Source organism: Cryptomeria japonica, chromosome 6 (assembly GCF_030272615.1).
Source record: "Cryptomeria japonica chromosome 6, Sugi_1.0, whole genome shotgun sequence".
NCBI lineage: Eukaryota > Viridiplantae > Streptophyta > Pinopsida > Cupressales > Cupressaceae > Cryptomeria > Cryptomeria japonica.
The window spans coordinates 167465175-167481980 of NC_081410.1; positions in this window are offsets into that span (position 1 = coordinate 167465175).

Below are 16806 nucleotides of genomic sequence, written 5' to 3' on the forward strand. Positions count from 1 at the left end.
GTATTCATAAATTGTGTGGCATAATCGAAGTGTACATGTGTGAATGTATTACATTGAGTTGTGCAAAGTTGATTATAAAGGACACTTGCATAGTTGTGCACTAAGCAATTTTAATAGAATCATCTATGCATAATGCATCTTGGCATTATGTTTATGTACCCAAGGGAAGACCATGGCATGAAATGTGCTAACATTGAAATAATGTGTAAGATTTTTGTTTGGTTGGAAGTATTCTTTGATCATTCACCCTTTTCTTACAAAGCGATAGTATCTATCACATGCTAGGACACATGATGGAGATTTATTTTAAGATGACAATTAGTTGAATTTGATGACTGTATGCAAATCATCTACCCCCTCTTGTAGATTTGAGCTCTCATTGCATTATAACATTCCCCAATATGATAATATTATAAATGGGATAAGGTCAACTTTGGTTGTGTTCTAAGTTGTTCATGGTGTGCAACTTGTGATGTGCATTTATACTAATAAATTATACATATGAAACCAAAAATATATTTTGAAACTCAATAATATATGAAGATATGAAGAAGTCATACTCCTACCCAAAAATCAATAAAGGTTTAGTGTATACTAGATTGTCCTAATTGTGTATACCTTTAAAGTTTAAAGGAAGCTAGTCCCTATACTCTAGTGCTAAAAGGAGAAGGTATTGTTGAACCCATTGTGCCTTGTCAAGTGAAGATGGGTTATATATATGTAAGACCTAAAAGAGTCATAGTTTATTATTTTAATTTATTTCTTATAAATAAACAAAATAATGAAACTTAAAAACATAATTTGTTTTAATATTTACAATATATGAATTTAGTAAATACCAAAAACATACGATAGTTGCAATTTGTTTAATTTATTATTATTTATTTTTGTATTTTAGAGTTATTTAAACTCAACTCTATCAGTATGTAGTCCATCAAAGAAAAAATAAAATATATAAATATTTCCAAAATTTGTTAGGCACTCTTGTATTTGATCCAAAGGCTCCAAACATAGCTTTCAAACAAAAAATCAATGGCCAACCAAACCAGCACAACATCAAGTAAACATCCAATAAGAAGACACAAAAAAAGGTATTCATTGAACATAAATATTTAATAAAATTTGATCATACTAAAAGCATTCAAATTAATATTTAAAATAAATGCTCATTTATATTCTTCCCACCTTAGTCACATTCAACATATCACACACATGACCTAGGACTTGAGATGACTGAGTAGAAGTTACTCTCAAAGAACTAAGAGAAAGCATACCTTATGTGAACTTCTTGAGGAACAACTAGCTCAAGCCATTCAAAAATATACAAGAGAATGATTAGAAACAATATATTATCTTAAAGCATCTTGAGGCATTGTTAAAATTAGAACCTTGTCATCTATGCATGTTCTTGGAAAATTACAATCAAGAACTTAATGCTATATGAGTCATCGCTATGAAAACTTACATAATCTCCCTTGCTATATTTGTAAACATTATATATACTAACATATAATATAATAGAATTGTAGACTAAATATTTGATTATTTGAATCCTATCTACTAGGGATAACCTTTTACCTTTCCATGTCAAAGAGATAACTATGTATGCTTCAAAAATTTCAAGGAAGATAGCCCCTATTATCTAGTGCTAAAAGGAGGGGGTGTTGCTGAACCCATGTTGCCTTGATGAGTGGATTTATCTCCCTATACACATGAGATTGAATATAGAGAAATACAAGGTTACAAAGAAAAACTAATCCAAATAAAAAAAATTAATGAAAAAATGTCTTGCTAACATGTAATGTTGAATTGTGTTGTGTAGTTTGGTGTTAGTCGCTACTAAAAAAAATCAAAGGTATGGTTTTTGTCTTATTCAACACAATTCTAGTGTATTACTACTAAGATCTTATCCTTTGAAGAGAATTTGTGCAAAATTTGTGTGCTTGTAGTCACAATGAGATCTATAAGATTCCAATGTAGATACAACCATGGCCTATTATTAGTGTATAGCTGAAAAGGTGTTCCTTTTCATTCCAATACCAATTCTTGACATGTAGATTATGTAATCCAAAACTTTATTGATAAAGGAGGGTGTTGCACCTAGGAAGGAACATATAAATATTCTTACATAAATTGGTATAAATGTCATGGTATACATGGTTCAACATGTTCAAATGCTAGTATATCTAGAAGTAGAAAGATGTTAAAATATAGAGTGTACAAACAATGATAGGGTCTATGTTCTTGAAGGCACAAGGTATACGATTCTTATTACCTCCAACTAGCTAGTAATGTCACTTGGGATATTCTTGCATATAGTCAATATCTTTAGTCATTCCTCTTCCATAACGACTACATAAGGGAAAAATGTAACTATGTTGAGGTTAGCTTTAGAATGCAAGTGATCTAAGTGAAGCTACAAATCTAATAGTAATTAATGTGTGTAACTAAAATTAAGGGAGGAGGATTTTGAAGCTTTCTCCCCTAGATTTTCTCTTAACCAGATAACTGTAGGAAGTTGGTGAGGAAAAACTGACCAAAATTAATGATTCTTTAAAATATACTCATATTGTGGAAAACATGATGCATGCTCATTATAGCGTGTATGTGTGTATGTTATGTCTTAGTCTTGTACACATTTTTCAAAATATGACCACATTATAACATGCTCATTTTCTAGTTTTGACCAATCAAATGGCTACATTAGACTCAGAACAAGTTTGAATTTATTCATCATAAGGGTTGGACCTATTGGAATTCACTAATATAAATTGAGCCATGAATATCAAACAATTGTATGTTTTGATACCATGTTGGAGAATCCAAGATCTGAAATCACAATCTAACCCTCCAGTTAATGAAACCAAATTAGAACAATAGGATATCTATCATAAATAATGAGTGTATAATATGCAAGGATGAAACTTATATATATAGTCAAAGAAGACAAGTATAGAGGTAGAGCAAAATGACTGACTACCCCTTGAAAGGTGGGATACTTGTCTAGCTCAAATGACGTGTGCTAGTGAGTGGCAAGTATGCATGTATTAGGTGTCTTAAAAGATGAGGAAACATGTCTCAACCACATTTGTATTGAGCTAAATGTATAAAATCCCTTAGTAAATTTAAGCCAACTGTGAATAGGTCACTCCTAGAAAGGTGATATCCTAAATAGATATGCAAAGACACTATTTACACTAACAACCCCTCTCAAGTGTAACTTAGGGAGTAATTTATGAAAATATGTTGAGCCTTAGCTATTAGGACATGTTAGATACTCACATATAGATTTCTAATAAAGAGTAGAAAAGGATAAAACGTAGTGGGATCAAAACTCCTCTCCAAAGGAGAAGTATTATAATGAAAATGTACAAGTGAAGAAGATACAAGATAGAAGGATAGACTTATGATGACCCCCCAAGGACTAATTCTAGCATATTCTACAATATATTCCCTCCATAGGAGAGAAAATAGAGAAGGTCCATGTGACCCCTTAAAAAGTGTGAATGAAAGAGCTCCATGTGAAGAAATGCTTTGTCCCAAAACTAAGATGTGAAGAGAAATCTTGTAGCATCCCCTTAAAATGATGTGTGTAGTATTCATAGATGCTCAACATTGGATGTGAAAGATGATCGATGAATGTTGAACAACATTTATCCCATTGGGAAGAAACACCACCATAAATGTGTGCAAGACGACTTCCCATTATAGAAAAGAATATGGAAGAATTAAGAGGAATGTTCTTAAAATTTCTACATGATCCAAATACTTAGATGTAATCTCTAAGAAATAATCAAATTCTCCATGTGAAGGTCTATGTAGAACAAGTACCAAACAAGTGAAAGTCCTACTACAAAGAATCTTTGGATGCTCTTAGTGAAGTGTCTCTAAAATCTATAATAGCACAAGAAATATCATACAAGAAAAATATTAATGCCCTTAATAATATCTTCCAAATATATAATATCAATTTCCCATTTCAAGGAATCACTAGAATGTCCTAAGAAAGCAACTCTAGATTTAGGAAAAAGTCTATGGTTTTAAAGATTTGATAATCAAATCTTACGGTGTTTGAGCTTTTTGGATGTGATGGAAGGGTTTATTTTGGCCCAAAATATTCTAAAATATATCTACCTTCTAGATCTAGCAACCACTTAACAATTTCAAACCTTCATTGATCTATCCTTACAAGTTCAATTTGGTTAAAATGAAAGGAAAAATCAAACTTTATTTGACTCCCTAAACTCAATGGTAAGCTTAGATTTACTCCAACAATCTCCAAAACAAACCTATAATAATAACACACAAAGAGAAAAACCCCAAATCTGGTACCTCATTCAAGTTTTTTTTATTCTCCAAATCATCATTTGATGCAAGATAAGAGCATAAGTTCAAGTTTTCAAAATCCACCAAGATCTTCAATTTGGGAATAGCTCAATACATAACTTACCCTCAAATTTGAGAAGGTTTTCATAACACTGGATCTCTAATACCATACAGGAGTTGAAGATTAGAAAACAAAAGATAACCTTCCACGAGAGATTATGGAAAGAAATTAGATTTTGCTCCAACAATCTCCAAAACAAACCTATAATAATAACACACAAAGAGAAAAACCCCAAATCTGGTACCTCATTCAAGTTTTTATTATTCTCCAAATCATCATTTGATGCAAGATAAGAGCATAAGTTCAAGTTTTCAAAATCCATCAAGATCTTCAATTTGGGAATAGCTCAATACATAAATTACCCTCAAATTTGAGAAGGTTTTCATAACACTGGATCTCTAATACCATACAAGAGTTGAAGATTAGAAAACAAAAGGTAACCTTCCACGAGAGATTATGGAAAGAAATTAGATTTTAAGGTCTATGATACAAAGTGTACAAGAGGCCCTTCTTATAAAGGAAAGGATAAAATATAGGACTAGACAAGATCATGGCATGTATCTTAATCCTATAACATGTGACAACTTATCATAACTACCTAGGACACAAGAAGTAAATAACCAAAAGATAAGATATAAATGACAACTAAGAGTTCTAGAAAGATTATGAGGACCTAAGTGAACTTAACATGAGAAAAGGGCCTACTAGTGAAATACTTAGATAAAACACATTATTAACACTAACAAAGCATGTACTTACACATTTACATATATATGTTGCATGCATGTGTATTTATAGATGCAAGTACATAAATAAGTATTTTTTGTAAGGTAAGCTAGTGCAAGCTTATGTTTAGATAAGATTACATATTTATACCAATGTATTTGTATTTGAATATACATGTTTGATCTATATAAAGCATTGTCTAAATCCTTGAAATATAATGTTAATCCTTGTGAAGATATATATAAAAAGAGACATGTATGATTTTATAGTAATATTGTCTATTTGGGAAACCACGTCATTAAACAGATTCAATGTGAAATTATATTATTGATAACTAGTTTTGGAAAGAGGTGTATGAATATATGACAAATTATCTTACAAAATATTTTTCTTTATATTATCTTCTCTTTGCATCTGATGGGGTGTTTCAAGTAATGTTCTTCTACCGCGAGTACCGTGGAAGGTATTATTCTATTATTGTCTTAATTATGAAGATATCTCTTATGAGCTTTAAAACTGATGATTGCCTTTGATTGTAATCATAAATTGTGTTGGCACTTTTTTACTCACGTTTTTTCTGAAGATGTCTTTAAAAGGCGACAACAATACTGTATTTTTGTATAAGGTTTTTATTGGTTCTTTCTCAGGTGTGCAAATGTCAAATGTTTCTGCTCTATTAAGATACAAGGTTATAGCTGATTGCCGAGCCACGATCTCAAATGAGGATATGGGAGATAATTTTGAGATGCTTGGTAAAGTTTTTAATTTGTTTTCTCCTCAAGTGGATTATGAGGTACGTAGGTTGGTGGGAAGTCTCTGGTTGCAGACTGGTTCTAATTTTTCTGGCTCTGAGATTTTGTCTCGATTTCTTACTATTTGTTATGACATTTTGTATGATGAGGATTTGCTCCAATTCTTGGTTTCCACATTCATACTTCCTTCGGTATGCACTTGGAAGCTTGTTAGACCTACATTAGATAACTATCATTTTGAGCTAGGGTCTTTTTACTATGGGGGCTTTTTTCCTCGTTCTGACCTACTGGGTAATGGGTGGTGTGGGGAGTTCCTGTTTGTTATGAGAATGGGTTTAATCTGTGATAGAATGGGAGATACTTTGAAATCATTTGAATGCTTGCTAGATTGGGTTTCACCTCAAATTGTGGATAAGGCTTTGGATTCGTTTATGGCTTTACATTCGCTGCTCTCACTTTGTTTTTTGGTTTCAGCGCCTCCAAGATTGGAATTCCCCTTACAGATTGTCCCTCCTTTGAGAGAGGACAGGAAGCCTTCAGATGAGAGCTCAAGCTCTTGGTTTTTGACTTGATTATATAGTGCAAGTATTTTTTGGTTTCATCTCTCTTTTTCATGCAGATTACAGCTCATAAACTGTTTCAATTTTTTGGGATCTTGAGAAGATTTGGTGTGGCCTGGTTATTCGTTATGAAGTTGCTCATCTGCAATTTCAAATTTTGTGGTATCTTGCCCTATGGGGCTATTTGTATATCTCCAATTTTTGGATGGACTCTGGACACATGATATGTATATCTCTAAAGCTATGTAATGGGTGGGTTTAGACTGATCTTGTATATGGGGTATTCAGGGTATTTTAGTTTCTTCTTTTTAGAGCCACGATCGGAGGTTTTCTTGCGGGTTCTTTCCTGTCGGTATGCTCTTTGAACCCGTTGTAAAACAAAAATTGATTATATTAATAAAAATTAGTTTAGTGGCATGTCCACTTTTATGGAAAAAAAAAATCTTTGGCCAAATTAATGCAAAATCATTGTTTCCATTATTAGTTCACAATCTCTATTTTTAGTCAGATAGATCATACTCAACTAGAAGGTATCTAGAGTTGTATGATATATTATTAACAATTTAGATAACAACACTAGTTCTTAGATGCCATTGTGATGATGGTATTCATGTGATTCGCTACCCTTTTGAAGGGTATGCCCACTTCCATTTGGAAGGTGCCTGGGGGGTCGTCAGTTTGTGGTTGGAGGAAAAGAATTCAAGTGATTCTCTCCTTCTTGTGATGCAGATTTCAAAGACTCGGATTATTAGAAATAATACTTTTAATTCACATGGCATTGATTATTGTCGATGCATTCTAATTCATGTCTATACTATGATGTTTTTAACATATGATATATATCCATACTTGGAATGGTGTAGTAGTTAGTGAAAAGCATTATATTCATTATAAGTAGTCGAACAATGTTCTGTTTTATACTTGATTATGTAGAAAAACTTATTGAATGTATTTATCTTATATAGAAATATGAGTATATAATGGAAAGAAACGGCTTATTTAAATTAAGTTTGAATTTGTGTTTGCAAATAAAAATCAAACAACTATGTTTTAAAAAAATTGTATTGTTTTTATCTAATAAACTAGTAGGTTCATAACACATTTGTATTGGTGGATAAACATGTGTTTTAAAGAAGTCATACAAACAACAAATAAATATCCAATGTGCTCTTCATCAAGTTTGTGCATTTTAGAATAAATTCTAAAAAAAACACCACTATGATGTAAATCTTTTTGTTAGCTTTCTTATAACTGTTTAATATCTAAATACTTTAAGGTCCTTGTCTCTAATTATTTTTTAAAATGCCTTTATTTTATAAACACGTTTTTTTTTCTACATAATTTTAAATCCACTCGTCCAACTTTTTTAAAAACACATTCTATATATCATTCTCCAAACGTTGAAAAAAAATGTTCTATTTTTGAGAAAAATAGAGGGAAGCAAACTCAATTTTTTATGTTGCGTGATGTTCTCACTTTAAAAATTAGTAAAAATTAAAATATTCATAAAAATAGTAAAACATTCTAATATAAATTACATGGTGTTATTTAAATTGCCACGAAAGGGATCAATGAAAGACATTAAAAAAAATCAACAATTTAGGAACAACATAATTAGTACTATGTTATATTTTTTAAATAAAAAATCATCTAGTTTGTGTGCCTCCCATATTCACCCTCTTAATGCTCATCATGTTTTTCATTAAAGATAATAGATTAGAAACTATATTCTAATCACTACTAGTATTTTTCTTATGACATTCTAAAATTTAGAACATAGAAACTATATCTTCGGAGGGGTGCCTTGACAAATTGGATAATAGATAACAATTCTAAATACAAAGAATTAAATATTCAAAAAATTAAAGCTACTACATGAACACATACTCATAATACATCAACAAATACTTATTTGTTATGATTAATTGTATATACATTTTACTTCTTTGCTATTGTGCAATTCACACTTCTTCTAGTACATTCCATACATAGTTCTAATCACTATCCCTACTCCAAATCCACTTAGCCTAGATTATAATCATTCACTTGCACATGTATCATATAAATTGCATATATTTATGTCCTTAACATGTAGTTGATAGAGGAAATCTAAATTAGATAATATTCCTGCATGCATAGTGACTAATCAAATATAAAAATGCAATGTTGTACCAAATGTTTATGACAGCAATAGATCAAATGTTTTATCAGATTTCGTCACTAGGCAACTTCATATTTTATGGGGTTAGCCTCTTTACTATATATACACACGCACACTTCAAAGACTTGGTAGACATATTTTACTAAATTTATCTATTATAAGTAAAAAATCATGTTCTTGAACATTCATATAAAACACACTTATAAATTTCACAAAAATGTTTTTTCTTGTTCTTGTAAGGATAGGTAAAGAAAAATAGGAGTACTTTTATTGTTTGAAGTTGTTAGTGTAATACAATTTGCAACCTCTAACAAGCCTTGCTACTTATTATTGTATTTTGGTTTGAAACGTATATTTGTACAAACTATCTATTATTTTCCCAACATCAATACAACCCACTACTTTGAATATATGTGTCTCCCTCATTAAAATAATATTTTTTTATTTTGATATATATAATTTTCCCTCAAGAAAACATTCTTTGATATATAAATATTCGTTTATTTTTTACAATCCCTTGTGTTTGAAAATTTTGTACTTATTCCTAAAATATTCATCATTCATATATCCTTCAACATATACCTCTTTTATAGAAACCTAATTGTGTTATCATAGATAAACTATTCATCATTCATATATTCTTCAACATATACATCTTTTATATAGCCCTAATTGTGTTTGAAAGTAAATGTAGTAGATAGACTATTTACCAAGTCACATTAGTGCTTCCCTTTTTCTATTTAACCACCATTTTGATTTGTTTTTAAGAATATCATTGTCTTTCTTGTTGTGATTTATTTTATACTTGTATATATTATAAATATTGTTGACCAATGTGTCCAAATTTTCTTGTTTGAAGTTGCTAGTGTAAATACAATTTCCAACCTCTAACAAGTCTTTCTACCTATTATTGTATTTGGGTCCAAAAGGTAGACTTTTATGAACTATCTATTATTTTACCAACATCAATACAACCCACTACATTGGTGGTATGTGTCTCCCTCATCAAAATAATCACTTGTGATTTTGGTGTACATAATTTTCCCACCTTGAAAAAACATTCTTGATATACAAAGTATTCATTTTTTTTACAACCCCTTGTATTTGAAATTTCTTGTACTTATCCGTCAAGTATTCATCACATATAACACTTTTATAAAAGTCTCTAATTGTGTTACCATAGCCATACCTACAATTATTTTAGAAGTAATTGTAGTAGATAGACTATTCACCAAGTCACATTAGTGCTTCCCTTTTTCTATGTTTAACCACCATTTTTTTTTATAAGAATATCACTATCTTTCTTGTTGTGATTTATTTTATACATGTATATATTGCAAATATTCATAACCAATCTGTCCAAATTTTCTTTATTAAATATATAACATCTTTCTTTTTAATAACTTGACCTATTGCATAAAATTATCTATCACATACATGACATCAACTAGCTTTTGAAGTAAAAACATACCAATGCTAGAATTTTAGACTTACCATGTTGAAATATGATAAAAACTATCATATTCACTAGTACCAATCTCTATCTCGAAATGTTGATTCAAATTAGGAAGAGAAAGCACAAAAGCATGACTAACTTTTTACTTTTATATATTATAAATTTTATCATGATATTTACCTCAATGAAAATACCTCCCTATCATTACAACTTGGTGTAATAGTGATGTTGTAGATGAAAAGGAAAGATTGATTTTATTTATTTATTATGAAACCCCTATAAAATTATAAATTTTACTAGCACTTGATGCATTTAAGGAAATGAAATAGAATAAACGGTGACCTTATTCTTGTAAAAATACTTTACAAAACCTCTTATACAGTTTCAATCAAGAATCTAACACATATTTTCAATCTTATAAAAAGTGAAAATTCAAAGACATACAAAAAGGAAAAAATGCAACCATAAAATCCACATAGAGAAGTTGGACAAGTTGATTTATAGGGATAATTTAAATAGACATTAAAGAAAACTTGTTTATTTTTTTAAATAATATCCTTACTTACACATATATTTTAGAATTTGTGATCTAGAATCAAAAATAAAAATTAGGAATAAAATTGAAATATATATTTGATGAACAAAAGTGAATACTGAGAGGGGGGGTGGTGAATCAGTGATAATCTAAAACTTCAATCTAATGTGTGTGCAAGTATAACAAACATAGAATCATACACACATAAGAACACATCACATAACTCCAATAATTACAAGGAAAACTCAATGTGGGAAAAACCTTGGTGAGAATAGCTGCTAAAGTCTACTACTCCAATCCAACCTCACAAGTAAATCACAGTTACAATATGATTTAGGGCACCAACCCAAGGAGCACAAACCCGTCCAATTTTGAGCACCAACTCAAGGAGCACCTGCCCCTGTTCTGAGCACCCACTCAGAGATACAAAGTAATTCAATGAACAATTTATTACAATTAATGAAACCTTGTTACAAATGAGTTTTGTAACACCTATCTGTTATTCTGAGAGATATACCTTAAAGATATTTCATCTCTGTCTCTGCCTTCTTGTCCTCCCAAATTAGTCTTCTGTTCCTGCTCAATTTTCTGCCTATTTCTGATTTTAGCTCTGCTTCCTTTCTCAGGTTCACCTCTGCAACACTTTTTCTCTTCCTTGTCCAGTAATCTCTTCGTCACTCTTATCCCTATTCTCTACTTCAATTTTGACAACATTTCATTATATCCATAGCTGAGTTCATAAAGCACTCATCACCTCCAAACAGTCGGTTGGATCATAACTCATCACACATAGGACAACCATTATTCTTATATTAGAAGTTATCATGGATGGAGGGATTTAATATAAGAGTTTACACCATCAACATCAACTAAAAAAATATTTCTCTATAATTTTGATCTTTTATGGTCCAACTTAGTGTTTTGAGGTGTAGAAGCCAATATTTACACTTTAAATAAAATAAAAACATAAAAATATTTTCCATCCCAATTTTTGTTTCCTTGTTGAAACATATTTGATATATGTTCTAAAGTTCATATCACAAACTTGAAGTAAAAGAGTCATAATATCAATGAGAGAGCCTACAATGTCATGTCACTTTCATGTGTAGATTGAATTTTTATTTCATGGTCATTTATTAGTTTTCTCATATTGAGAGGATTTACTTTTGAGGGATAATCTTGTATGCATGAAATTATTGATGATAACTAGGTGGAGTTATCGTGGATGGATGGATTAATCTTGTATGCATGGAATTATTGATGATAACTCTTATATTCTCTAACATCAAACACCATAGGTGATACTTTTGTGAGAATAGTGTTGAGAAATGAAGTTTGGGTGGTACAGCTGTCATTTTTATCTTTGAACATACATCAATGTACCTCATATCACTATCGATAAGTATCTCAAAAGAAATTTTCTTCTCTTACATTTCATCTTTATCTTTAGGTTGAGCCATGTACCATCCTTCACAAATATCTACATCTCTTCTATATCCATCCTCTTGTGAGTTTATTCCCAAACACTTGCTTCCTCTTAAAAAATTCTCCTCTCCTCGCTCGTAATTTTTTTTTATTTCATAATCTTCTTTAGGCTCTCTTTCTTATTTCTCATTTATCCTCCTCTATACCATATTCTTCATTTATAACCTTATCAACTCCCTCTCAATATGTACTTTCACTAACTTTCAATGTAGTATCCACACCTTGTTCATCTCCTCCAACACATATTCTACACGGAGAAATCATTGTTGTATTTTTGCCTCTATATTATTCTCTTCTTTTGCAAGTTGCACATATCCTTCCCTCTCCTTAAGTCCATATAGACAATTACTCAGCAAACATCTCTTCTAATAGTACAAGATGAAAAAAAAATTGTTTTCATTAATCTTCCACCATTGCCATGCTTAGACATTTTGGACTTTCTTCTAGTGGATTTTCTTAACATTTCATCCTTTTGTATGTTAACCTTCCACCCATAAAGATTATAAAACCTCTCAATAATTTTTACATACAATCCATATTCATCCTCTCAATAAATGTAAATTTATAGTTCTTATCAAGACCACCCTAGTTCTTCTTTTATAAAATATATTCAAAACCATCAAAACCACCCTCACATATCTATATCCTAATGTCCACACATTTTAAGCTACAAAATGGTTCCATACTAAACAAACTAAACATAACCTGTGGAGATGAAAAATCTCCATATACCAACTACATGATGTCTAGTAAATGAAGGATTCTCCTACATTTTCTATCTAGTACACTTTTATTAGAAGATATTTACAAATTACCATACATAATGAGCTTGATTAAATACTATTTTATTCATAATTCATAGTGATAAAAATTAACAATTAACTTTACCTTGTAGAAATGCGTTACAACAATTCACCAATATAATTATAATTCGTTCTACAGAATGATAAAACAAAATATGAAATGATATTGAAGTTAAACATAGTGAAGGAAAACTCTCAAAACTAGTTATTGAAGTGTTATTAGTTAGATCTAATATAGAGAGGTATTCAATTATTAAACTAAATGATAAAAAATAAACATATTGTAACTTCCAAGACCTTATATTAATAATATGAAATATTAAATAAAACTAAGCAATACTTGAAGACAACCTTCAAAAACTACAACAACTTTAACAAACTCTTAATGATGCAACAATTAAACAACACAAAAGAACACACATCCACACAAAGAACACCAAATATACGTGTAAACCCGAGATGGGAAAAACCATGATGAGAATAGTAGTTGGTGTTGGAAATAAGCCACACCCAGACCGACGATGGACCGGGCCAAGAGGGGCCAATAGCTCAGTGGTAGAGCACTCCAACAGCGTATGGAAGGTCTTAGGTTCAAGTCCTAGCTCATCCATGTCTCAACATGGTATCAAAGCTAGGTCCAGGCTAGGAGCCCCAAGCACACGAGAGATGTGGCTTAAGGGGGGGTGTTGGTGTTGGAAATAAGCCACACTCAGACCGACGATGGATTGGTTGAAGAGGGGCCAATAGCTCAATGGTAGAGCACTCCAGCAGCATATGGAAGGTCCTAGGTTTGAGTCCTAGTTGGTCCATGTCTCAACAATAGTTGATTGGACATACTGCCCAAATCCAACCTCACAAATAAATAATGAATCACTTATAATATGAAGTAGGCACCAACCTACCAAAGACACCAATCCACAATTGTGTTTGCAACCACCAACCCATTAAAGACAACAATCCCCGACACAAATATCTAGGCACCAACTCAATAGGTAAGACACCAGTCCAACCAAAATACAAAGATATGGATCATGGACCATTAAGACTAACTACACTTCATGTGCACCCTCTCTCCTTATGTGTTACTCCTCTTCTCTGCAGCCACCCTAACTTTTTGGTCCACCTTGGCTAATACCTGCTCAACTTCCTTTGACTGTTGCCAACACTACATAGCCAATCCCATAACCGATGCATTCTCTACAATTTATTTATGTGTATTTGAATCCAACCCTCTACTACCCAAGTCGTTGCCCCACTCTCCCATATTTTGAACCCCTACAGGATATTAATTAGCATCCACAATATTATTAATTGCTCCACATTCATATAAAAGCAAATGTGTAGATAATTGACACCCTATTTGCCAAATGCACTTGCATTAGATGCACTTGGTAGGAAGTTTGTGAGCATAGGCTCACAAAAGTGGAGTTGAGTGATACAATCACCCTTTCAGATTACAAATAATCTGCAATGAACTTGTTTGTTGTGGCAATTGCAAATGAAACTATTTATTTTCCTCTCTTCTAGCATTTCGTCGGAACAACTATCACCCTCCTCCCGTAGTGGCTTGCTCCTCTCTTCTTCTTCTTCGTGAGATCCAACCCACCATCAACTGATCTTCCTCCACCAAATATCATCTCCACTCTTCCCCTCACCACAAACTAACCACCTCCACCAAGTTTTACCTACACAACCTTTCACAACTTCCACATACAAATATACAACATCAATATTTCACCTTGTCACTATACCATCCTCTTTCTCACTCACTTCAACACACATTCATCTCAAAATCTTTATTAAAAAATTCATAAAAATTTACTTCTATCGCAATGTCTTATTCATCACCTCTCACTACGACTGAAACTTCCTCAGATAATTCTTCTTTCCCATTCTCTTCACTCGAAGTGATCTCTTCTCCAAGCAATGGGTCATCTTCATCAAGTCCCCAATCAACCTCTACTACAACTTCAACTTCATTCTCTTCTTCCATGCCTTCAACAAGACATGTAGCACCATCATCCCTTTGACCTGCAAACAATGCATTCCACTCTACATCCATTACTAAAATTTCTTCTTTCTTGTTCTCATTCACCTTCTCCCCTTCAAACAATATTTCAAATCTATATATCTCCTCTTTCAACAAGAGATTATCTTCTTTTTCATCAATTCCTTTGTCAAATATAGATCTATCAAATCCCACTAGCACCTCCATTTTTATCTCTTCCTTTGTGCTCTCCACGAAGAATACTTTTGCAACATTTTCTCCTTGTTCATCTGCATACATAACTATGAAAAAATTATTTCCTTTCCTCTGTCATTTTATTTTTACTTTCCACAAACTCTCTACCCTCGAGTTTTGGTGCAAACTACCTCCAATCAATGCTTCTGCCTGCTCCCACTCCGATACCACTAATGCAATACAAAAAACAGCTATGTACTCAAACTTCAACACAACTCAACACATAAATGTAGTTAGCAAAGCATAGACTCTCTTTTACTAACCAAAACTCGTAACATATAACAATTATTTTCATTATTGAAAGACTAATATAGATTACAATTCAAAATAGATCACATTGAGAACAAACATAAACTTTGAGAATACAGAGAGTAATCATTATTGAGAACTCCCTTCATCAATGTCCATAAACTTTGTATCGGGACTCATCTTTTTTGTTGCTTGGTTTGTCTTCTTTTTAGGCATTCATCTCTATGACAGCCATACACAATGGCATTACTACGTAACCCTCAATCTCAATGGGTATGTGCCTCCACTATAGAGGTCCTCCCTCCAAAATCGTTGCCACCCTCATAATTTGTTTAGGTTGATCCTTTTAAAGTTGCAATTGGTTGTCTCATTTGATTTCCTTTTCCTCCTCTTGCTTTACTAATTTAGTACCTTTTAAAATTAGCATCCACCTCGTCGTATCACATTCAATTCCACTACACTTCATGCGCACCCTCTCTCCTTATGCATTGCTCCTCTTCTCTACAGCCACCCTCACATTTTTGTCCACCTTGGCTGATGATTGTTCAGCATCCTTTGACCACTGCCAATATTACACAACCAGTCCCATAAGTGATGCATTATCTGCAATTTACTAATGTGCATTTGAATCCAACCCTTTACTACCTGGGTCGTTACCCCACTCTCCCATATTTTGGACCCCTACAGGATATTAATTAGCATCCACTATTATTAACTACTCCATGTTCAAATGAAAATAAATTTGTAGATAACTGACACCCCATTTGCTTGATGCTCTTGCATTACATTGCAGCAATGATAGAACTGACTAGCACAACTGACACTCCTCTAACATCAAAGACAACACTCCTTTGGCATTGATGCGACAAAGACTTGTATGTTTTTTTTTACTCTATGTTTGATGTTAATTATTTTCTACTCTATATATGTAATATTAATGTGGGTATGAAACCTTTTATAGAGCCCTTTTTCTTCAAGCAATTCCTTTGTGTCTACTCACAAACATAAACATTTTCATTAAGTACTCAATCATATCAAGCAAGATTTGTATGCTATTAATTTCTAAACATATTCCTAATTAAATACAAACACTTTAATTGTGATTTATACATCTAATTGAATAATGTTTCCTTCAAATTTTATTATAAATGAATAAACTAATCTAAAGAACATAATCTGCTTGCATAAAGTTTTTTTGAAATTTTTTATCTAAATAAAAATAAAAGTAATTTATTTTTCACATGTCACGAACAACATTGGTGCAACAATGTTAAATGATAAATGCAATAGTTTAAAATGCCACAACATTTTATGTACACATGAATCAAGCACTTAATAAATACTAGACATTGTAAATAATTTGATTCCAATCTTGTTTAAACTATGTAATATAAAAGTAATGTCATTTCCTTTGTATAATAAAATAAAATTGCATAATCAAATTAACCTT